Source organism: Struthio camelus, chromosome W (genome assembly GCF_040807025.1).
Source record: "Struthio camelus isolate bStrCam1 chromosome W, bStrCam1.hap1, whole genome shotgun sequence".
Classification (NCBI taxonomy): domain Eukaryota; kingdom Metazoa; phylum Chordata; class Aves; order Struthioniformes; family Struthionidae; genus Struthio; species Struthio camelus.
The window spans coordinates 4,062,430-4,088,971 of NC_090981.1; the positions used below are offsets into that span (position 1 = coordinate 4,062,430).

Here is a 26,542-nt window from a genome sequence, read left to right on the forward strand (position 1 = left end):
ACCAAACATAGCATTCCACAGTGCAAGTTACCTTTCTCCTCAGATGTGGCAATACAGTGAGATATCACCAATGTTGTTAGTTGCTTTTTGATCAGGTTCATTGAAACCTAGGTGGGTAAACTATTTGGCTTGAAGCAGATTTGGCCTATACTCTTGTGATTCGTTTGCACATGAGATATCTCTTAATAGCCAGCAGGCAGAGTTTTCAGTTGGGCTAGTTGGAAATCTTCAACTAATGAAATCACCCAGAGGTAGCCTGTCACTAGATTCACTTCCCTAAATGCAATACTAGTATTATCTGAAATGCCCTACCTACCCCAGGATGTCAGTTCAGGAGAGTCCTGTAGGTCCTGTGTCATCTCTGCCAGGCTTCTGCACCAGAAGCCATGAACTAAGGTTTAGGATTCTACTTGGTATTTTTATGTTAGTTTATGTCAGACAGGACATAGTCTGAAAGCTATATAATTGTTACAGAACTCCCCCTTCCATCATTTAATATAGAAATATTTACTTTTTAATTATGCCATATTATTTCAGAAGATCTGTTTCTCAGATATTCATTTAAAAGCTGTTATGGGAATAGACACAAACTTACCTCTTTTCAAAACAGTCTATTTCTATTTTTTTTTCTTGAATCAGTGCCAACCATCTTCCCAATTCCCACAGTCTGTGTGCCTCCGTTCTCCAGCATAGGGGACAGGTGACTTACTCTGTGTAATGCTGAGCTTGTGATCACAGCAGTAAGACATTCTGGCCATAGTTTCTATAGAAAGGAGAGTTTGCCCTTCAGAATACATATATTTGATCATTAAAGACATCTAACTGTTATCTTCTATTAGACATGCTCAAAACTATGTAGATCAGATAAGACTGCATATATTCAGCTTGCATTACCTTTAATGTAGGACAATGCAAGGATTTTATTGCAGGGAAACAGGCAGTAGATGTTCTCTACTTTCAGTTGTTGTCATTTACAGTTCTGGGAATGTTCCTAATTGCATGTTTTTGGCATCTGATGATCTACCAAAATTACTCCTTGAGCTGCATAACTATTATGCCTTCTAGAAAGTGGTATAATGGTCTAAGCAACATCCAAAAAGTTGTAATTGTTATAATTCAAAACACTTCAGGTGAATAACCTAGCATAGCTGCTTTAAGTGCTGTTGTCAAACGTCCCTTGGAATAGGAAATGAACTGAATAATCTGATGCACTCCACAGTTTGGTAGCAGTGTTGTATCATCTGTGCTGAATTTAGACAAGTCTTTAATGCTTAAAATACATTTTTACCTTGCAAAACCTTATCATGAAAAATCACTTGAAAAATCTCTATTGAGACAATATCAATGTTAATCAAAATCATGATTAGCTGAACCACTTCTTCCAAACTCATGTTACCCAGGGAGTTAAGAATGGAAATGATTCTGTGATTCATACACATCCCCTAGTGGTACTGACAGAAACTGTCTTTAACTAAAGGGTAGAAGCAACAACTGTCAAAAGCACCAAAATATGTTTGAAAAAATGTGGTAATCATTGATATTCATGAAATCACTGGACCTTCACTCTAAAATCTTTTACTCACTTTGTTAATCTTTCTTCTGACATCCCATCAATGACTATTGAACAGAAAGAGTGGTCACTATTTAAATTGCTGTGGAAAGGCAGCCATGTCAGAAACTAGTCAAAACTGGTGTGAATTTTATGCTCTCCTTTCTAGTTTAAATTGAAAAGCCAAAGGAGATTGGGATTTAAAAAGCTCTGATAACTCTAATTTTGAGATTGAAGTATTCAAGTCAAAATGACCAGATTTTCAAGGCCATTGAGCAAATTCCTTTGACTTTTGCAGCATACTGAGTATGCTGCATTTCTGAAAATCCAAGCATTCCTTTTATATAAATAGTGGTATCTCTGTGTACAACTATTATTTATTCATTATAAAATGTCCATAAGGTACAAACTCCTGGAGTGAAGCAGCTGACAGAGGAATAAGTATATATTTGAGTTTGAACATATTTTATTTAGTGAAAAATCTTTCCCTGTTGCTATATGGAAGATAAGTGTATGAAGAAATGTCCCAGAAGATATTTCTTGATAATGCCTCCACAAACAATTCTGAGCATGTATAATGCTAACTACTGTTTGGCTGATTCATGCAGACACCTTTGCTCTAGTAATGGCCAGGGTTAACTTGCATTGGTTCTCTACAACAAGTGCAGAGGCAGAGGAAGAAGTAGAAAAACTAGTGTTACTTATTTTGTAATCTTGGTATGAAAAGATATTGAATAACTTCTTGCCATCTGTGCTTGGACTGCTTGTGTGGAAGCCATAGTGAGATCTATTCTCTGCTGAATCCAGTACTGATACTTTTGGCCCAAGACACTTTCTGCAAAGAGGGACAGAGTGTCCCCTCTGTTCCTATATAGAAGGTGCTAGGCAACCACAATATAACACTTTCTCATCCAGAGAGAGACCCATCTACTAGTGGAACAATATTGTTTCTTCTAATTTCATTCACAGATCAGAAACTCCCTTCTTGACTGTATTCTGTGTGCAGAACCCAGACCTTTGAACAGACATAGCAACAAATATTTCAACTTTTCACCATATATCCTTTCACAACAGGCAGGAAAGCATAGACAGAGCAAGAGAGAATAAAATACCTAGAAAGGAAACTTGGGCCTCAGTATGGGAAGACCACAACCCATATTTATAGTGTGGACAGCAGTGCAGATACCCTGTAACCCCCAAACACAGGGACAGCAAAATTACCTGGTGGGCTGGAGACTCTGCAAATCATCTAGGCTGCAGTAGAACCAGTCAAAAACTAACCTTAGAAAACCAGTCATAATCCCAGTCCTTCAGGTTTTGCTGGGCTGAGTTGACATGATTTGTCATGATTAGCCTATCTGCATGGAGCTCACTTGAGCAAATTTAGGTTGCTCCTACACAGCTGTCCACATCTGAGCTAACCATGTAGCATCCCTTCATAATCAGTGGTGAGAAATGGGCTCTTTTAGAGCGTAATTCCTTACACTCTGAAGGAGGCAACTAATTTAGATTGGCTGAATAGAATCCCATAGGTGCCTAATTGTTGGTGACTGTAAAGGGAGTCTAGACAACTAGTTCAGATACAAATATCTTACTGGACATACCTAGAGTGAGGTGAGATAGGTCTCCCTTTTTTTTTCCTGACCTTAGGGAGATGGCTTCCTGTTTATCATTTATGAACTTTTATATTGCTTCTGGAGCTGTAATAATCTGTGAATAAAGCTTAACATTATTAGAGATTAACAATATCCCTTCCATGGATATGACCCCTTCCTGGCCCTCAGGAGAAGATAAACATATCCCCTGTGCAGGAGAGCCTTTGCTCTTTAAAAGAGTGACTGGGAGTCCAGGACTATTTATTTAAAACCTAGCTTAAAATCTAGGGTTTAGTTAGGGCAAAATGCTTTACTAGAAGCATGTGCATCGTCTAAACAACCACATGTTTTTAGAATGCTCATCTCTCTTTCTGTTACCTGGACACCAATTCTTCCTGATCTCTAGTTTGTGTAGCATACATTTCTTAATATGTATTAATTTTGAGGATAGATGCCATATCGCTGTATGTAGGACAATTTGAGTATAAAATAATGATTTTAGGATCATCACAAAGACACCAAGGAAAAAAATAAAAGGAGAATGTTAAAGGGAACTAGAAATATTGTGGGACAATGAGAGAGAATAGAGTAATAATTTCAGGAATTAACACCATTTTTTAAAAAAGGTTAGCTGCAGAACCTGTTTCAGCCATAGGAAGCAATTTTCTTTGTAAAACAAATTAGATGATTAAGTACTAACTACTTCAGCATTACAGCAGTTTCTAAAAGTTGCAAGAATATTTAGTAACGTTTAATGTATTGTTTCCTTAGATTGAAATGACTTGTGATTGTTTTTCTCCCCTCTTGAATTTATCATCAAAGAATTGAGAGAAAAATAAAACAGATCATAGTGTCCATGAAGAGAGCAACAAATGAAAACAACTCTATAGTCTGATGCCTCAAAAATGTACATACAAGGAGAAAAGGTCAGTTTTCACGAGAGAGGGATAAACCATACCAATGAAAAATGTAACTGAATCTTAATGGTCTGCTTCTGCGCGTGTTTACCCTAAAGTATGGAACATACAATTCTAAATAATGTCTTTTATATTAATAGAATTTTTCCTGCTCTAATCATTCCTCCTTATATTCTATCATGGCATCAAATAATTGCAAAACTAAGATCATAGAAACCGTCCATTCGTAAATTAGCAATTGACAAAAGTATATATTTTTCACTCAGGCTAAACTAGTTTTCATGTCAATAGTATATTATTCAATTAAAAAAATTATGAATAGTCTGTTGCTTTTTTAACTATTCTCTGAAATTTAATGGAGATTTAAATCTCTTTCGCAAAAGTGCTTTGAGAAAACTGTGGAAAGACTATTTTATGTGGGCTGTAACAAATGAGAACTAATAAAAGGACAGTATTACCACAACAACATCTTATCAGTAAATAAATATGAGAACAGTTTTCATCGTTATAGTTTCAGAGACTTCATGCCTGTCTTGGAAGCAAAGAATTTTTTTGACATTTAGAGTATTTTTCTGGAATACTGTTATATTTGTCCCTAATTTATGCTGTAGAAGTGTAACATTAAGTAGAGGCAATTTGCCTGAATCAGGATGACAAATTTATTCCTGCCTTTCCTGTTAAAAATTAAGCTAGCTATATATATTTATTTATTTATTGAATATACATAATGAAATAGTTAAAAGTTTTCTCAAATAGTTGCTTATGAATAAGGAGGCTGATTTATGCCACAGGTCGCAGATAAAAGCTCTTATCAGTGAACGTCATGAATAACTTGATGCAAATCAATGGAGTTCATACAAGTGCAAAACCAGTCTGAGTTAGATCAGAATCAGGCCCAATGCTAGTTATTAACCTGCATTGTTAGCAACAATTGCTGCCAAATAGTTTTCAGCATTTTCTCTATTAACCTTTGTTTCAAAGCCAAGATCTAGACAGCCTCAATTGATTTTGCATAATTGCTGTGTGCTTTATAAGTCTGCGTGTAGTGATTGTGCTCTTCAGTTATGAAAGCCTCACATATGAAAATAATCCTCTTTCTACTTTTGAAGTTTTAAAGAGCATCTAAAAACATTTAATGTACAACTAAAAAAAAGTCAGAGGGATATTTAATCTACCTCTTTTTTGATAAAAAAAAAAAGTTTTCCAAATATATATTATATAATTTGCTTGTATCAATTTTTATTATTTTTAATGTTAGTATTTGACATTAATATGCAGCATTATTATAACTTGCAGTGTTTTTGCAAGATTTATTTTTTGCATAGGGTATATAGGGCCATAGGAGCTGCACAGTGGATGTGAGAACAGCCTTCTCACTCGAGATCCACTGCACTTTCCCCATAGAGCTAGGATATGATTTGAAACTTGCTTGTAGTAGGAGAAATCAAAAGGATCTCTACTGAATTTAGAATTAAAGCTAATGTGGAGTCAATAACAGGCCTTCTATCTCTTTCTGGACTTGATTTTAGCATGATTATTCCCAGAAAGTTCCTACAGAGTTTGCTAGAAACTGCTCACATGGGTAAGAAATGTTTGGATCAGAACTCACCTTTACAACATTTGAAGTGAAATGAGGAATGCCAGGAAAGTATCATGCTTGTATATGAGTTATCAGAAACAAAAAATAACTTGACAGAGTGATTCATCATATATTTCCAAATTAACTGTGACACTCAAGTATTTTCCTAGTATTATAATGCCAAAGGGGAATTTTGATGGATTTCCAACTCCCCTATTTCCCAACAATTTAGTTTAACAAACATCTAACACTAGACGAGACCTCTCTGTTTACTGAGTTCAGGGAGGTTTCTGAGGATGCTGTCAGATGGTGATGTTCATAATGAAAAGTGGACTTTAACCCAGTTGTAGATCTGAGCATACATGTGCTCTGGGGGAGTAAGACTCAGAATCCAAGTCCCAATATAGAATAAAACTTTTGCAATACATAATGTACTATCTCTGTTTTGCTGTTGGTAGAATATACTCTCCTTTTAAGGTAATTAGTAAGATTGACATTATCCCCTGTCCTGTAGTTCACATCTTAATTTCAAGTTTAGATATAGTGAGTTGACTGCATTAGCTTGTCATTTGTAACTCCCATTCTTCATGTACTTTGTCATGGTTATAATCCAATTCTCATGTGTTTGTTGATAGGAGTATTGTACTAATGTACATATGCTACTCATTAGCATCATTGGTAAGTGAGAATTAACAGCTAAAACACTTGACTATGACTTTTAGAAAGATGATGTGATTAGTCTAGCTCCCACTGAATGCTGTCGAGAACTTTCCCACTGCCTTGGGAAGGAGTAGTTTTAAGTCCTGTGTACCATTTAATTAAATAATAACATTTAAAAAGGAATATGTGTTGTGGCAAATTTGAAGTATATTAGTCATTTCTGTAAGATCCCTTCAACTCAGGAATGAAGAAGATGATAACCTCCTCATACAAGAAATCAGATAAATAAAATACATTTGGGGAACTAATTTCCTGCTTTGTTACAGAAAAATGTTAGCCAGCAGATTTACAAATGCAAGCCCAGCTACAGTAAATCTTGGAAGGAGCCATGCTTACAGTGAAAACCACATCCCTGCATGTGGTATGTGACACCACATCCCTGCATGTGGTATGTGACATTATTAACATTTTGTCTAAAATTAGAACTACTGTGAACAAATATGGTTTGTGGATGTGTATATGTGTGTGCATTTGCATACACATGCATACACATGTAGAGTACAGCAGAGATTGCTAGAACTATACCTACTTTTTTTGAATTGATTCAATAACTTTGTTTCACCTCCCTCCTAAGAAGATAATTGGACAAAGGAAAAAAAAATCCTTTCTCTAAAGAATGAGAATATTTGACCCAGAAATTCTATAGCCCAATAAAATGTACCAATACTTTACTATTTTACTGTAATTATGAGAAAAAAAATATGGCTGCAAATATTTTCCAATTACCAAACAATTTCTAAGAAAATTAGAGCAACAAAGCCATTTATCTCTGTGGTTCTAATCTTTATTTTTGATTTTTTTTGGTTGCTTTTTTTCTTTCCACGAACACAGTAAACAGTGAAAGTACCTTTCAATCTCACACTGCATATTTCATCCTATTCTGGTTAGATTTCACACAACTTTAAGTAGGCTAATGCTCCAAAGCTTGCTCTGATCATCAGTGGATTTGAGCCACTGGTAATCTATATTAATCTATATAATAGATTAATCAAATACATAAGCTGCCTCATACTTCTGACTTGTTGCTTTGGTGGTGAGTGGCAATGTTATGCCTTATGCACAATAATTATGCTTATACTAAACTCACAAAAAATTCTAAGAATTATGCATTACCTGGATGATAACCAAAGTTTTATTCTGGGCTGATGTTAATGATAGTAATAAAATGAAATTCACCTGAACAATCAGCATATTCTGGAGAAGACAGAGAGGCAAAAATGAGTCAGAGACAGGGGACAGCTATCAAAGGTAGAAGTTTTTATTGATTCCTTACAATTTTTCCCTGAAAAACAAGTTGCATATAGCTAATGTTATAAGTTGGGCTAGAAAAATTAAAATACTGCTACCCTTCCTTGTTTAGTTAGCTTGCCAAACTTCACTGACACAGAAATTTTGCAGGCCATGGCAGACAGAATTTAGTCTTTCATAACCATTCAATTCATAGCTGTTTTGCTCAGGATGAGAGTTGCATGAAACCACTCCTTTCTCATCATTGCCAAGAAAGATTTACCATTTCATCTCAAAACTAAGCAAAACGTTGGTTATATCTGAGTTTCACCTTGAGTTTTGTATTAATTCAGCATATGTAAGTATGAACACTTTTACCAAACCATAAGGCAAAAAAGAAACTGGTCCAGAGGAGGAGCAGAGGGGAAAGGAGTGAAGTTTTTCAAAATACATGCAAACTAAAACTTACAATGTTAATAAAGGTAAAGAAAGAAAGGTTTGAGATGAATATTCAGCTACTGTGGACTCAGATATACATTAGAATCAAAGAGAATTGTGTATATCCAACTATTGAAAGAAACTAAAATGACATAAAAATGTTAGAAAGGAAATTAGGAATAGGAATAGGAAATTTGGGATTCTTCGTTTACACTCTGAATATTTCCCATTATAGGTTAAGTATAGCCAGATCCTCCTTTCATGACCTCAGTGAGAGCACAAGCAGACAATTTTACATTCTCTTTCAGTGCATATGCATCCATATTGCTGCACTGTGGCTTTTGAAGAGAAATATTCCCAAAGCCACTGTAAAACTTGGTAGTTGCTGGGAGCTGGAGCATGAACTGCAGCAAATGCATTTTAAAAATCAGTTTTCTTCCATTTTACTCTAATCTGTTAATTGCTACTGTTGGGGCCATACAGAGGCTCCCAATCTTCTTTCTTAAGTTGAAACTTCTCACTGTCTCCTTCATGGCCCCTTAATAAATCTGCTTTTGCCTCTGACTTTTATTAACCATTTCTCTGACCGTGACTCAAGTGGTAAAGCTGGCACACTAGAATACATTGTACACCAGAAGATATTCCATTTTGTTCCTCTCTCACAAGTAATTCTAAGCTTCTAAGCACTGAGATAACTAGAATAGCAGGCTGGAGTCTGCTCTTTGTGCATCTCTACATTTTTTGGTCTGTTTTTCACAAGACTAGCTTCCATTTTTCAACCTTTCATCACTACCAGCTCTTTTGGCCTTCAGGTTGTCAGCCAAATAAATGTACCTGATTTCTTGTTAGAAATTAAAAAAAAAAACAATATTTTAAAAGATACCTGACATTAACCATATTTGCTCAGCCACAGTAACTCTTCCTCCTTGTACACATCCATAGTTTGCAACTTTTCACTGTGTAATATCACCCCAAGATTATAAGGTCTTAGAAGCAGAAACCTATCTATCTGTTCATTTGTTTGTTTGCAAAGTATCCTGCATTGCCAAGGGAACTTAATAGTGGAATGGAATACTGTCACATTTCTGCAAAAAGCAGAGAAAAATCTGTTTCTACTCAGGATCATTCTTAGAAGAACTACAGAATATCTGTTCTCTGAGGGGAAATTACATGAGATCCAAGTGCTGCAATTTGCAATGAAGAGGAAGAACAGTTGTAAGATGAGAGCAGGGTTATCTAGCTAGAAAAGTCATGCAAGTTCATGTTAAGTCAAAGGGGGCTATTAAGATGTCACTTACTATCTAAGCAGATTTAAAGATACATTTAGTACTCAGTTCAGAAATGTTCAGTGTTTGGAGAATTGCATTTTCAGTTCACCTGATGCAATTAAAAATATTTCATCATAGGCAGTAGTTTTTGAATGGAGGGATAGTCAACGTAAGAAGCTCTGAAAGACAAACTGCACAAGACATTTAACAATATTAATCTCATAATTTATTCTCTCATTTCTTCAGCTTGTGACAGCATGCAAAAAGAAACAATATGAATGTTATGTTAGATTGGACTCCAGTGTTTTTTGTGTTTTTAGTGTAGCTATAGCTGTATAAGTAATGGATTTAAGTTCAATTCAGCAACAAATCTACTGAATTTGTATATGTTTGTTTATAAAGATAGAGGAATAACTGTCTGGCCATGCTACCACTACGAAAATAGCAATAGTGAACTTAAAAGTAATGAAGTTTTGATAAGACATTTCAAATCCATTCCATCAGTGTAATATCCAGTCCCTAATTTTATCATGAACTGAAGTGTAGAGTTAGTTAAATATTCCACACTGATGACATGTTCTTAAGGCTATGTATATTTGTACATTTCATTGTTCAATTTATACATAGACCACCAAGAATATTTCTTAAAATTACTCATAGCAATTTGTTTTGGAAAAAGTTGTAAAATTCCAAACACATGAGAATGTCATAACTTCACAAAAATTTCCAAACAAAAATCTCCAGGCTCTTTTTCCTTCTCTCACAGATATGACCACAAAATAAGAAAAGCTGCTTGCTTTGATCTAAAAAGATAGTACTTCTTAGGTCTCTAAACTCTATTTAATAGTTTTAAAATAATGATTAATGCTAACATAAGTTAGAAAACAAGAAAAATTTGTTTACCCCAATCCAGGCTTAAATAATATGCTAACAATCAATACAAGATACTAACCTCAGTGTTATGTACAGACATTTTGTCAAGTAGGTTTTTGCCTGGAGTTGGACAGCCAATACAGGGAATTTCAGCATGACTATTCATGGCAGCAAGTGCTTTGCCTGACGGTGAGCATTTGCAGAAGCAGGGACTCGATGTAATGCTATGCAATGGGCTAAAAAGGGAGTGTTTGTGAAAAGGGATGGACAGGGTTCAAAGAAGGAAAGGACATTTTGGACAGGGTACTCCATTACAGGAAGAATTTGTTTGCTTCTCGTCCTACAAATTAAGTAATTTCAGATATTTCCCTACATAATCAACATATAAAAGTAATCATATACCTCTGGAAAAAATACTCAATTTCAATGAGAATTTTTACATAGAAACTCTTATTTTTTTCAGTCAAAAGGTAAAAAAAGTACCCAATAAAGAAGCTTTATAACAATGACATTAGATTCCATCAGATTTAAAACTAGGGATACGTCAGTCTGATTTACACAGTCCTCCCATTAGAAATGTCCTAAAATTTACATTCTGTGAAATACCAGTTTGCTTTAAAGAAGCAGAGCTTCTCTCAGAAGGCAGGATCAGGCCAGCATCAGTGAGTGGAAAGTATCTGTGATGGTGGAGTTGGTGCACCTGGGTGATTCAGAGCAGCTTCTCTGCTGAAGGGTGCAGGCATTTCCCATGTATACCTGGACCTTGCAGTCCTTTCTCAGTGTTTTCAGCCACTGTTTCATTTGTGAAGTTAGAGGATGACATTTGTGTGTACCCAACTCTGTTATTCCCACCACATACTGAAAATAATCTGCTCAGAAATGAAGCCCAAGATGTCTATTTCTTATTTAAAAGTGTGAAGCTAATGCCATTTTTTGAGAACATGTTAGACCTAATATGGGAGAGAGAATATGGAGCCTCATTATCCAATATATTATACTGTTTTAACATCAGTCTCACAAAATGAATAGCCAAGGCAATTGCATTTAAAGGCACAGTTCTATTTTACCTCCAAATTTCTTGTAAAATACAATAATAAGCAGGGTGGAATATCTACTACTGAAAAGAGCATACTCCAAAACTGTTGCATATTTCTGTGTACAGTAAACTGTCCTGAATATCTAAATCCCTTGTCAGTCCCCATATCAATACATTAAAGCTTACTAATGTCATCACAATTTTCTGCTGTACCTCTGACTTCTCTGGAAATTAGCATGCTGGTTAATATTCTGTATGTTCCTGAGACAGCACATAAGAAGAATCTGTTTGATTATTGCTAATATTCTGTATAGTTAACTTGAGCAGATACATTGAAGTCAGGAAATGTAATGTTACAATTTCAACAATTTGAGATTTGTTATTCAGTACCTTTTGTGCTTTTTTGGATTTTGTTTCTGTAAGTGCCAGTATTAGTTTTTATGTAATTTTTCACAATCTACCTAGGTATGTATGCAATCTATGTTTAAGATATTTGTTAGTCTGAATTTTAGTTCTGATGTGAAGTGCAAAAATACCACCATTTCAAGTGCAAAAAATACCACTGTTTCAACCTATGTGTATACTTATCTTTCTGTACATATACTATAAGTAGATATTTCTATATCTACCTGTCTGAAGAACAATGTAAAATCAACTACAGTACAAGCATAAGCACTGAGAATATAGCAGCACACCAAAATGATTTGCAGTAGTTTCTAGTACCAAAGTTAATAATGCACTAAAAGCAGTATTTCTTAAACGATAAATTTTAAAACCACTGGCTTTATGCATTCCAATATTTCCAGTTAGATAAGCAAACGTATGAATCTCTATGTGCCATTAACTCCCGTAGGACACAACCACCCCTGCATTATCTGTACATTTTCAGCATTACTTTGCTCTTAGTTCTGTAACTGTTTATTAGACATTTATTATCTGATCCTGCATTCTGTAGCTCTGACAAAGTTTCATACCCAGTGTAGCTGGAGCTGAGAAAAATGTGTCTGGACTTAATTTCATAGATAGCAATGTATTGAAAACAGCCTGTATTGTGGATTTTTCTCTGTGTTACATAGCAATCTTCTAGAGTAATTCCACTCAGTTTTCTACAAATATTTGTCCTAGTTAATTATGTACTAAAGTGATTGTCCTCAGACTGTAGCACTATCCTTCACCTATTCTCACCACGCCAGCATATGCTGATGGGAGCCAGGGGTTTTGTATGCATTAGGCTGAGAAGCACACTGTTATAGGCACGGTGCATTTTTAGTGGCTTGCATGTCCATCTTAAATGGGGAAAGAAATGAGTAATGACAGAAACCGTGGTTCTGATCTGCTGCATTCGGGGGAATACATATGTTCACTCCTATAAACCATCAATGCATTTGCTGTGTATGTGATAGAATGGCAAATATTTTCTGCCTTTCTAAAGATATGCACTTGCTGGATAGCTGTTGGATAGATGTTATATTAATTTAGCTTTACTGTTTTTTCTGTTATTTTACTTTCTGACTAAGCAATGGTTTTACATGTGAGTTTATATGTGTTTTACGACTTTTTAAAGATGTTTCAGCTGACATTATAACTATAATTGATATAACCTCAGATATCAAAACTGCATAAAATATAAAGTTTAAAAACTGTCCTGGATTTTTATTAAGCAAAAATTTTGTGCCTTTGCCTTACACAACTCTCCCACTGTGATCTACGATACTTAGAGAAGGAAAAGGATTATGCAATTACAACAGATTTTTGATATTATTGATATTGAAACAGGAGGTATTACTGTAAGTTATTTTAATTTCATGGAGGAATAAAAGTATTTTTCATTTGTGGTGTAAAATACAACAACCCACGTCACTGCATTTTTGCATTACTGTATAAAGCAAAGATGGAACAGAGGATTGTTATAAGGGCCAAATCTATCTCTCCTCACAGTTTGGACATAAATGTACTAATACTTGGGGAAATAAATAACCAATTTTTAAATCAGAAGCTGTGGGAAAAGTAAACTTACTGCAACATCTCCCTGCTTGGTCTCATGTGGGTTCTGTCCAGCTAGAAACTCACTTCCACACTCTCAAAAAAAGTACCAAGGATATCTTTTAGAAGGGATACGAGCTTTTCCAAAACTTTAATGCTCTTATATGTTCTGATAATCATGCTTATACTTTGCTTTTCATTATACATTCCTTTTGTGCCCCTTTAGTCTGATGTTCTCCCTGTCATAAACAAATTTTTGGGGGAGAAAGACAAATTATTTTTCTTACAATATATAATGATATTTTGATTGCAGTACCTCTGAAGTCTCCCTTTCTTCCCTATTTCAAACTGGTTTTTATTCTGTTTCCTGGATATCAGATGTCAAAAAGACTTCTGAAATTCTTTTAACTTCAAAGCATGTTTGCAAAAACATTACTAATTAATGGATAAATTATTAACACTAATTACTACCACCTTCATGTGCACATACATACAAAATTAACAATTTTATGCAGCCATTGTCATAAATTTGACTGTTGATAGACCATGAATCTCACACTACTTTCTTTGAAGGCTTAAACTTTATATATATTTATATATACATACAAGCACACACAGACTTATATAAATATAATACACACATGTATCTTTGTATTATGTGCACAGTTCTACCTACCTTTCCTGAGCATGCATTTCATCAAGCTGCAGTCAATCAAAAATGCAAGGCCTTACCTTTACAATCAAGGCTTGGTTTCCTAGATCTGCTATATTTCACTTCCACAGCACACACTGCCCTAAGGTCTGTGATCAGCACTACAGTCACAGTACCAGGCATGACCTCTATATATACACAATGCAGTAACAGCAACAAGTGAATACTTAGGTTCTTACTTCAGTTCCACATTTATCAAATGATATTACTCATAAAAAGAGATCCTTCAAGCAAACACTTAATCTGCATTGAATTGGGAGTGATCTTGATGATACACTTGGAAAAAAAGGAGCTTATTGTACAACAGCAGATGAAAATACCTGCAGCCATTGCATGTACCACTAATTCTGTTAACCATGTAATATACATTGTCATTTTGACATGTAGACTATTTCTCTTCCTCTATCACCTCCATGTCAATCCAATTCATTCATTCTTGCCAATGATGAAATGGAAAAAAAAAAGCAGGAAAAAAAAAAGGAGACACAGAAAGATTGTTATCCTAGATCTCCATTTGCGGAACATTTTAAAGCCAGTTAGATTAACCATTGGGAAGATGTTAGTCTTGATAAGAGAATCCCCACTGGTTTTCTGTCTCCCTTAGACAATGAAATCACATAGTTGTGTCTGTGCCTCTCTGTTTTGGATTGCTCTATTGTAACATATAACAGATTGAGGGCTGCCTACGATTCCTAATTAACTCAAGTTAAACTAATGAGAGAGAGAGGATGGAGGAAGTGCCAAAAAGAGAAAAGAAATCATGAATTGGAAGAGATTGAATTACAACTTAAAGGGGATGGAGAAAGGAAAAGAAAATGGGGGGAGGGGAGGTGATACAGATACAGTTAGGCTGCAAAGTTGGGCAGAGGAAGGGCCTTTGAATAGTTTTGCCCTTCATTTCCAAGAAAAGGCAAAGAGGGCCTGTAAAAGCATCAAAGAAATATATGCAATCCAACACTGTACTGGCTCAAATTCTTACTTCTTGTTAGGGAATACTTCAGCACCCACTTGAGAACAGCTCAGATTCCAAAATCTCACTCTTGCTATGCTATCAACAGCTTTCTCCAGCATGTACCCACAATTTATTGACGTAGTTCTTTTTGCCAACTAAATGCCATGTCAACTACTCATGGAAGACAGTGGTTTCTGTTTGTTCTTTCTAAGTCTCATAAAAAATGCCAGGAAAATGTCAGATTTTGTTATTTTGTACTGAACAAATTTAAATGTACTTTTTCTTATGATAGGAGTTAGAAATATGCACACATGCATAAAAAAGAAGGTAGAACTGAATTATTCCAGTGCAAAACTAACATACTACTTTCTGAGCTGTGAATAGACTAATTTTGAGATTGTATGTTTGTGCACAAGAGGTTTTCACTCCTGACTTTTGTTGATATAACCTACTTTATGTGTAGACAGCTTTATAATAGAATATATTACAACACATGTTTTGATAGTGCTTCTTTGGAAGATTTCCTATTTAAAAACACAAATCTGAACCTCTAGTGATCCTGAATACCACAGGTCCAAGTAGGTTAGTTATGTTTGATGGTGCAACTTACAGCAGTGACTAACTTTACTGCAGAGTGAGTGTGAAATAAGAGTCAGGTTTCACATGTGCATATACTGCGGGTAACGTAGTGTTTAGAGGGGCATGTTTTTGCCCAAACCCAAGGGGAAGACTCTGGCTAATGGTCCCACATTTTCACTTCTGAGATTTCCTTTCTTCCACATCTGGAGACAAATCAAAGCCCTGCAGAAAGCAGAAGAGGAAGGCAGCAGTGTCCATGGTGGAGGTGTAACCAAGGTTGCATTGCTTGTCAGACAGGAGAGCTCACCTCTTAGTACATGTTCCTGCCCCGAATTCAAGTGGGGGAAGGAGGAAAGCAAGTACAGCAACACCTGCTTTGGGGAAGTCAAGGCCGGGGAAGTGACATGAGGAGCAGACAGAGGGATGGGAGAGCTGGGTGGTGGCAGTGTGGTGTTAAGGTTGGATGGGAAGGGTGTCCCAAGGAGTTAAGCTGAGGACAGAAAGTGTGGTGAAGGAAAAGTGGGGCCAGGCCTGGAGAGGAGCAGAGGGGGAAATAACCAGACTTTTGGGTCAGGGAAAAGTGACACACAGAGAGACGGGAGAGGTGGAAAACCGATCAAGAAGGGGTTACTGCAGGCAGTGGCGGCGGTGTGGGGAGGGGAAGGGAGAGCCGTGGGTGAGGAAGGAGGGTGGTGGGGAGCCTCTGGTGGGGGAGCCCATGGGCCAGGGCCAGGCTGGGCCTGGGGATTTGGGGGGTCTCAGCCACCCTCACCCAAAACCAGCAGCTCTTGCCAGACTCTGGTGCGTGTGTGCATCTACTGTGGCTTGGGTTGGGTTTAATAAAAGCACTGACTGGCCTAATGAAAGCCGAGGGGATGTGACAGGTAGCTGGGAAGGAAATAGCGGGCTACTTTTGGCTCACCACAGTGGTTTACGTCTAACTAGGCCAGCTCGCCGCCAGCCTCTGTGCAGATGAAATGAAGCGATGGGCTGAAGCAGGGCAAAGGAGTTGCCATGCCCTGACAGGCTGAGGTGTGACCTGACGAATCCTAACCATCCCGGACATCTGCAGGAGAGCGTGGGGAGTGGATGCAACTCCAGCTCAGGCGAGGGGGAAGGACACACTGAGGGAGAGAGGGAGGAAGAGGGGAGCTGTGCATCACATTCTGAGCACAAAAGCAGGCTTGAATCACAAACACAGCCCTGCCAGAATGCCAATCTGCCTGAAGGAGAAGGTTTTTCTTAGGTTTTTGTTTTCTTTTTCCAAGGAAATTTTTGTCATCTCCACTTTACTTAGTTAAAAACAACTTTAAAAATTCTCACATCTTCATATCATTATCAACAGAGGGTTTTGGGGGGGAGATATATATGGTATATGAGAGGAAACAAACATTTTCTTTCAAAATGTATTCAAAAACACAGCCAAAGGATAAACAGCCTGACCTTCAGGACCTAAATATACAGACACTTGTATATTTGCAATTGCTTAGTGACTTTGGACATCCAAAAGCACTAACTTATACCCCTGACAGATGGATATCACTGCAATAGATGGTAACCCAAGCATACTGTTTAGCTGTGTGTTTGTACCTTTATGGAAATACTCTTTCTGTGTGCACATATGTGCATACCTGGGTCTACATGAACGAGGGATTTTGGTTATGTACAAATGTACCTTGCTAAAGGGCTTTTACAGGAAGCTGTTGAAGGATGATTAGGAACATTCTGTTTTAACTAACTTGTGCATAAGTCTAGCTGTCTGACAGAGCAAATTAAAAAAAAAAGCATGTGGATTGTAATTTCAAAATCAGAAGTAGTGGAAGAGAATATTCTGATTATCGTTAAGCTGTTCTCCTCTTGAGAAGCACACAGCAACTGTTATTAAGATGTAGAAGCAAGCAAAGACAGACCTGGATGAACATTTATGTAGCTATATGCCAGTTGCGTTTCAGATTCCCTGCTACTGTTATTTCCTAAAATAAAGGAAGTAATAATATAAAATGAAGACTGAAAAGAAAAAAAAAGAACGAGATAAATACTACAGTCTATTGTCCTTGGTAGTGCAATATTGTTAGAATATACTTTTGTTCTGATTAGGTTGGATTTGCTTTCATCTTATGGCGATGTTTCACACACATCATAAGAGATTAAGTTGTAACACTGGGTAGGCTTAGGCTGCTGGATTTTGCTGTGCAAACCTCACACTAGGAATTAATATGTTACAGAAACCATCCTATGGTTAACATACTGTGCTGCTTGGAGTCAAAGGCAGTCAAATTGGTGCAGGATGCCAAAAAGTCAACTGTTTTACCATTTTTATACTTGATTATCTAGAACATAATGCATCTGTGCTTATGCCAACATTCTTTATCTTTGTACTGGAAAACATACAATAAATCTTTGTTTCTCAATAATTATCAAGAACACACAGAGATTTTTAAAGACACAAAAATCCTCTATTCTTGCCATCTCAATTGAAGGACTCTTCTCTATTGCACCTGTGTGCACATGTATGTAAATGAGAAAGACCAAATTTACAAATGTATAAAGTAACTTATCTCTGTGAACTATGCCTTTTCCCTTATCAGAGAGACCTTTACACTAGTTCATAAATCCAAATAAATATTGTATGTCACCTGAAAATTTGTATTCATGAAAAAAAATAAGAAAAAGGAAAAAATAATGACAATTCAGCTGCAGCCCTAGCAGAAATAGGCCAAAACCCTATAAAGATCTGACAGATATCTATGTTACCTACACACATAGGTCTAATGTAGAGCTAGACTGCATATCACTTTTCTTTGATTAAACAAGGCTGTAAGAGACTTCTCAGGAGACTGGTATCCTGGCACAAAGGGCTGCTGAAACTATAGGCTTACAATTCCTATGAGACTCTGGTGACTCAACAGCCCTGGAGCTCAGCAACCTCTGGGGTGAGGGTAGAGAGGACAGAGGGCTGAGGGCCTAAGGAGAGGGGATGGCCTCAGCTTTGCCCCTTCTGTTAGTCTGACTGCTAGAATAGCTTGCTAAAGATGAAGGTCAGAATAATCTGGCCCTTCCCAACTCACAGTTACTGGAACAGTAATGGAAATAGTTGCAGAAAAACAAAAATCAACTACTTGGAGAACAAAAGGCTTTCCAACGTATACAGAAGCAATAACCCAAATATTGATTTACACATAGTCATTTTCTGCCAAAAAGAGAAAAAACAGACAGAAAAATGTGCACTTCTGGCACAACACAAACTAATCCTGATGTAAAAAAAAGGAAAGGCCTTTTACATCACCCAATGTAAATAACAAGAAGCTGTGTTCAGATTATTGTTGTGTTGGACTCAGTGAGGCCATATTAACTAAAAAGTCTCTAGCACAGTTAATATCACACTTACCTGCAGTAGTCTTTCACTACAGCTTGAATTCCACTGAATAATGTAGAACTACTCATTCTTCTCCTGTGTATCAAAGTAGATTTTTAACGCTGCAATTATCTTCAAGTTATTCAAACAAAATCTTTGTCTTGAGAATGGTGCAATGCCAAACCATTAATAATATCTTCTGTATAATGCCTATTACAGACTTATTGTGCAAATTACTTAAGAATTATATTTTACTTTCAAAAGACAATACATATTCTTTCTCTATTAAAGCTTTCTCTAGAAAGCTATTAATCAAAAAGACAAATCATGACAAAAACTCACTTCCAACATGTACCCTACTGCTGGATAAACAAAGTCCCTGCATCTGTGAACCCAGTGAGTCTCTACAAGAAGGCACCTGCCTGAGACGTCAGAGAACTTAAAGGATAGCTGTTAAGAGATGTGCCCTATCCAGTTTATTTTTTTATGACTGCTGAGGCAATGTGGCTAACAAATTTAATCTTTCTTCTTCACCTGAAGATGCCACGGAATTCAATAACTTCAATTTTGGATTAATTATTAGATCACAAAGGTTTCCATTTTGCTACAGCAGGTCACATTTTTTTTTTAATCACTATGTGCTGGCAGGAGTTTCCTAAAGCTGTTGCTGGTCTCCAGCTTTTCACGTGAGAGGGAATAAATTGCCATGCACATGGGCAATGGAGAACAGGAGAGGTGCCTGAGGACTGGAAGAAAGCCAAGGTCACTCCAGCCTTCAAAAAGGGTGAGAAGGAGGAGCCAGGGAACTACAGGCCTGTCAGCCTCACCTCCATCCCGGGAAAGGTGATGGAACAGCTCATCCTGGAGGTCCTCACTAAGCATGTGGAGGACAGGAAGGTGATCAGGAGTAGTCAGCATGGAGTCACCAAAGGGAAATCATGCTTGACTAATCTGACCTGGATGAAGGGACAGAGTGCCCCCTCAGCAAGTTTGCTGATGGTACAAAACTGGGGGGAGTGGCTGACACACCAGAGGGCTGTGCTGCCATTCAGAGGGACCTGGACAGGCTGGAGAGCTGGGCGGAGAGGAACCTCCTGAAGTTCCACAAAGGCAAGTGCAGGGTCCTGCACCTGGGGAGGAATAACCCCATGCCCCAGGACAGGCTGGGGGCTGACCTGCTGGAGAGCAGCTCTGCCGAGAAGGACCTGGGAGTGCTGGTGGACAAGTTAAACATGAGCCAGCAGTGTGCCCTTGGGGCCAAGAAGGCCAAGGGTATCCTGGGGTGCATGAGGCAGAGTGTTGCCAGCAGGTCGAGGGAGGTGATCCTGCCCCTCTACTCAGCCCTGGGGAGGCCTCACCTGGAGTCCTGTGTCCAGTGCTGGGCTCCCCAGTACAAGAGAGACATGGCACTACTGGGGAGAGTCCAGTGGAGGGCTACAAAGGTGATGAGGGGACTGGAGCATCTCTCCTATGAGGAAAGGCTGAGGGAGCTGGGCCTGTTCAGCCTGGAGAAGAGAAGACTGAGGGGGGATCTCATCAATGTGTACAAGTATCTGAAGGGAGGGTGTCAAGAGGCTGGGGCCAGTCTCTTCTCCGTGGTGCCCAGGGACAGGACAAGAGGCAACGGGCACAAATTGAAACACAGGAAGGTCCGTCTGAACATGAGGAGAAACTTCTTTCCTGTGAGGGTGACTGAGCCCCGGCACATGTTGCCCAGAGAGGTAGTGGAGTCTCCTTCCCTGGAGATATTCAAAACCAGCCTGGACGCAATCCTGGGCAATGTGCTCTAGGTGACCCTGCTTGAGCAGGGGGGTTGGACTAGATGATCTCCAGAGGTCCCTTCCAACCTCAACCGTGCTGTGATTCTGTGATTCTGTGATGGGAAGGAGGCTTTTGAGCCAGATGTCCAGGCAGCTCTATAGCAGTCAGTACACTGGGTGCAGACCCAAGGGAACTGGTGAATATAAGCCGCCTGCCTGAACTAAAAAACCTTCCGTCCTGAAATCACAACAAATTTTCATCACAGATTGTCAAGCATAGGCATCGGCAGCCAGACAGATGGGAACAAACCAGAGCCATCAGCCATCTTAGCAGGACACTTTTACCAAGCTTGTAAATCCAGGGTGAATTATGCCAGTGCTCCTCTGTACAGCCACTGCTCATCCGCATATGCTTTGGTCACTCGTGTGAAGCTGCATTGCCCAGCATTTGGCAATGGAGCCCCAGGTTTTAGGTCTGTTCATTGTACATAAGCCCTTTCTATGTCTTTCTTTTTCTAGCCTTGGAGCATGGAAGGCTCAAAAAAAGTTATCACCACTCAACATAGAATCATGCCTGAAGCTAATGTCCCACTAGCTTTACATCAGCATAACTTCACTGAGTTTAGTCACGTTACTGTTAGCCTAACCCAGCAGGAGAACAAGGTCAGGCTTTTATAATAAAAGTGATTTACATTTTAGGCATGTTTTTAGGTATTTGGATTGCATGTGTTTTCACAGTTTGCAAATATTTTAACACCTTTTGTGCTCAAAAATTTGCAGATCAGTGGAGGATGAAGGACTGTTTGGCACTTGTCCATCAATTCCCATCTTCATTCTGTTGTAAAACTTATTAACAATAGTCAAATCAGAAGCTTATTTGCTTTGGACAAGTCCACCCTCTAAATGATGTCTGGCATGACCAAATCTACATCTGTGTCATTTGTGATTGTTTTGTTTCAGGCATATCTATGCCTGTGGCAGTGAAACAATGTCTTTCACTTCTTGGAGATGATAAAACAGTGGAATATAATACAATATTGTTATTAAACTTCTTGCAGGATGAAACAACCTCTTGAAGCAAACTACATATGTATTGCACCACAGTGATAAAATGCACATTTTATCATACATATACAGAATAAAATATACAAGTAATCTTAACTTGATATATGTTGTAAAATAAGTTAAGCAGCAAACATCAGTCAGATGTTTCTGCTGCTCTGAAGGAAGAAGTATTTAGCATGGTCACTAAGCTAAGAAATAATGAAAACATTTAGCACATGCTCTAGGGAGGTTAACTGTAAGCTGGGTTTTCATTAAGGGAGAGAAAATGTTTAAATGTTCAATTTTCGATGAAACACTTTCATAACTGAATCTGGGAATAAGTACTCTAGGAAGATTCTAGGCATGACACTACTAAATTTGTTGCCAAGCAACAAATCTCTAGCTCCAAAGTTCATAATCATGTTCCTGCAAAAAATTTTAAATAGAAAAGTGTCCCCCAAAACAAAAGTAAGGGATGAGTCTCTGACAGTTGTAAAATAATGCAGCAGACAATTTAACAGGAAATGCTTTAGCTATTATGTTACTTTTTACAACATATGCTCTTGCAACTGAAAAGGACAGCTCCAGAGCAGTCAGAAAAATGCCTGAGTTTTATGAAGTGTCAGATATTGAAGTTATAGGATGAGACTACTGGAATGCAACATCGTTCAGACCACAGAGCTATATGGAGAGGACTGACTGGCTCTGCAGTGGGTTGTTCACTCCGATGTCCTGAATGGGACTGTCAGGAGGGCCAAGGACAGGTGAGCAACTATCTGTGCTTCTACCTTACTTTCTTAAAGTTGCCTTGGAATTTGTTGTGTCTGACTTTTTTTTTTAATAAAAAAATTGAGTTGACTGTGAGGGAATCTATTTGCAGCTCATGGTGAGCTTGAATCACAGCTTTCTGAGCTGGGAAAAGAACCTGTCACATCATAAAGATCTATTTTCTATTTTTCGGTACAAATGAAGCCAGTTTTTCTCAAGGGCTGCCTTTCTAATAGTTGCTATCTTTGAAGACAGCAATGTGCCTGAATAAAAGAGAACTTCTGATGTTTTCCTCTGTGGATGATTACCTGTAATGAAGCTGAAGAAGAGATTTTACTGGTCAAAGATGTTACATTTAGCTGACTGTGCAGTTATTGTTTGGGGTGGGTTTTTATTACCTTTACGAACTCTGTTGTTTCAGTGGGTTTGAGACTTCTCCAAAGACACCTGCTTTACCAGAAAAGTGTTGCTCAAGTTGACTGCTCAAACCAGCTATTTTTCTGTGGTAGAGGAACTTCTGCACTGAAAGAAGTTTTGGTGCTCTTAGGTGGGCAAGGAGACTGAATTAATATTGACTAAATCCAAGAGATTTATTAAGACTGTTTAGTCAGCTGGCATGCATTGCTACCTGATTTGCATTTTAACATGTTGTTCTTTGTAATTAACTGTCATTGTCAAGAGTACTATAGAGATTCCATTACATTGCTTCACTGATAATTGAGACATCAACAGCTGTAATGTTCCTGTAGGAATTTTGGTATATACATGACTGATCCTCAGCACTTCTTCTATTATGTTTTCTTTCAAACGGCATTAATAAACTCCTTCAAAACTAGACTTATTGAATGAGTCAACTTAAATGAGTTATCTTTCAGCCTTTTTTTAAATATAAATGCATTTATTCTTGCAAACATGATAAATGAATGTAGTACCTATTATAACTGCTATATAACAGACTATTAGAAAATGCATAGTAAAAGTTCACCTCTTTGACTTCTTCTACATCTGCTATTTCCATTTATGAAGATTTGTTGAATTCAAAACCCAACTTTCATGGCTGAATTCCCTCATATCTTCTCAGGTTACTTGAAAGAGTGCATTAGTTAATAATCTAATATTGCTGGTTCATTACTGTCCATAGAGTACTTTGAATATGCGAAATGCTGTGCAAGTAGCATTTGCCAGGACAGTATTTGCCAAGACAGTATTTGTAAATATTCTCCCTTTGAATAAAGGAAAATTAAGTAATTTAGGGGACGGTTCTGATTTAATTTACATCCATACTTATCAAAGCCAGAATGACAGTGGAATCATTTCCAATTATAGCATGCGTAATCAGGATTAGGCACTTAGGCTTTGTGGTAGTGAAAGCAGATGTCGTTGAAGTTATATTATCAAAAGTGGTTTGGTCAGATTCCTAAACTTTAATCATCAAATAGATTTTTTTTCATTATCTGAGAAATTTCTTGCAGTTTAGTTTTCAGTTATTGGTATCACTTTTCAGATGATATCTGAAACTATAGCTCAATCTCATAGAGATAATCACTATTTATTTTACAAAGAGCTATGCTCAATAATTGCAACTGTTTTTCTTTTGAGGCTACTTCTATCTTTCTGAAAGTCCTTCTATTTTCCCACTTCAGGTATCGTTACTTTAATGAACACTCCTGGTGTTCTAACAGTAGCTCAAACAAAGCTCAGCAATTATTCCTCTGGTTATCTTTTGTTATACAGTGGGGGTTGTAGCAAAAAAGGGAGTGAAGAGTGTCCTTTGTTCCATTTGAGAGTGTTTTAAACTGGGTCTGTTCCAGCTGTGAATCTGGTGTGACAAGGCAGTCAGTACCAAAACGTGGAGGATGTAAGGTATTAACGTCTGAGCTAAGAAATATTTACTAAAGAAAAGGCCAGACTCCAGTTCCAGTTGTGTTGTTGGCATTGTTACAGGACACAGTGAAGAGCTGTCGGCCTCTGTGTGTGCCTCTAATGCTGGGGACCGATCAAGAAGTTTTCAAACTTTCGCTAGGCTTTAAAAAAAGAAAATCAGAATAGCAAAAGAAGAAATTCATATAGTTATTTTAGAAATGTTAATATGAATTAGAAATAAAAAAATGTGGCAATGCATTCAATATATTTAAGCAAATTAGTTAACATCTACATAACATGTCCAAAGACAAGTTTTTCTGTTTTACATCCACTACCAGGACCAAGTGGTCAGTTTACAGTTTTGCAGAATACATTTTAGAATAAAGATTTATTGCAGAAAGAATTGAGAATAATTGATGATTGACTTGTTATAGGGCTTCATAAAATACTTAAAAATTGGACTAGCCTTCCAAAATCCTGCACAGTAAATATTACTTAAGCAAGGCTTGCACATAGCTTCATTAACTATTAAGACATCAGGGAAGGCTGGATAAGAGTTGCCTAGCATTTAAATATAAAAATTGAGTTCTTTTTTTTTAAATGTAGTCATAATCTTAACAAGAACATCTACCTTGAGTGATTTTTGTTGCTTGTTTTTCTGCTCCCACTGTTCAACAGAAGTTGGGATCACTTCCTGGAAAATACATTTTTCTGGAAGTTTAAATATGTCCTGTAACTATTTATCACTTTAATGGGGAGCTGGCACCACCAGAGTCCTATTCTTCTCTTTCTTCCCACTGTAACACTCACATCTAATAAGCAATTTCAGACTGTAACTGCTTCATCAGAAAGACTTCCTTTATTCTCAAAGTCTGTTATTAGAATGTCTCACGTTTTTTTTTAATCATCATTTCTTCTTCCTTACATTTGGGGCTATTTGTATACATATAATAAAAATCTCTATTCATTATATATATTTTTTCATTCTATTGAATTTGTACATTTAAATGAGCTTATGAATGAGCTACCTCATTTTCTGTTTCACTGTGGGTGTTGAAATTGAAGAGGTTTGTGTATCTTGATATTCTTTTTTCTACTGAGTTTATGTGAGAGCTGCTGTCTTAAGACAGAATTAAATCTGAAATGTCTCTTGCCTCCTTCCTATGCAAATTTTATACTCATCCTCACAGAAGAAATTAAGAGAGGGTACATTTGGAATAAAAATATATTCCCAGAATTGTTAAATTTTGAAAAAGCTGTGTACCAAGAAATTCATAAGTGCTACTGATCTTTGACTTCCTTATCCTTTCCAAACTATTTTGGGTTCTTTACAAAACTGAATGAAAGTAATTTGCTTATTCTCATCAAGGTAATTCTGAATTCTATTTAATTATTGCTGATTAGTTGTGGAATATTGCAAACAGAATTTGATTTATTATGTACTGATTAGCTTACTTGGATTATTTTGTATATTAAAATAGCTGATTGATCAGTTAGGTTTTGATTTACAGGTTCTAATACCTTATCTCATTAGTTTTCATTTTCAGTATTTGCTTTTCATTCTTTTACTGCATACTTTTCTAAAGTTGCATACTTTTCCAAAGTTTCTCTTTTCCAGTAATGTTAAAATATACATTGATATTCATTAAATTAATCAAATTAGTGTAGCAAGTGGACATGCAAACTTTCTCTAATATCTAATATCTAATCTAATATCCAATGTCTGTAAATTTATTTCTTCAGTCATATGAGAAATAGGTGAATCCTGAATGAGCACTGGTTTAATAAAACATTCCACAATACTTCACACAACACTAACCAGAACCAAGGGCAGACCAGAAGCGGGTGGCTAAAACTGAATTCTTGCATATGTTTTCAAGTATATGCACACATATGAAACAGAAGTTGGGATCTCAGGGAAACAAGGAGCTTCTCTTAATACATCATTGCAGCTTAAATAGGTAATACCCGTTTGCTCTACTTAAGTGGAAGATTTCAAAATGCAAAGCAACCATTTGGCTGATGGAGACCTCTAAAGAATAGAAGCCAAGAATTATATCAAAGTACTAATTATATCCAAGGTGAAATCTTAAAAAAGATAAGAGATTCTATGGGCAGCCTTGTCCTCCACTAAATTGTATTCAGTAAATCGTCTTTGTCCGAAAGCATATAATAAAATATAACCCATGGACTTTTGATCTCAATAACAACTAAAGGTAAAATTCATTCAACTTTAAAGTCCAGGTTTTCAGAGGGTATGTAAATAGAAAGGTGATATTGGCTTACCTGACTGAACAAGGACCATGTCTTCTTATGGAAGATCC

General features: G+C 37.1%; 1 long non-coding RNA gene across 1 annotated transcript; it reads right to left on the reverse strand.

The window, feature by feature from the left end:
* Positions 1-682: 682 nt before the first annotated feature.
* On the reverse strand, positions 683-26,542 carry LOC138064200 (uncharacterized). Its single transcript, XR_011137489.1, has 3 exons — positions 26,505-26,542; positions 18,817-18,879; positions 683-763 (listed from the first exon to the last, which is right to left on the reverse strand). It is a non-coding gene; the product is annotated as an uncharacterized lncRNA (long non-coding RNA).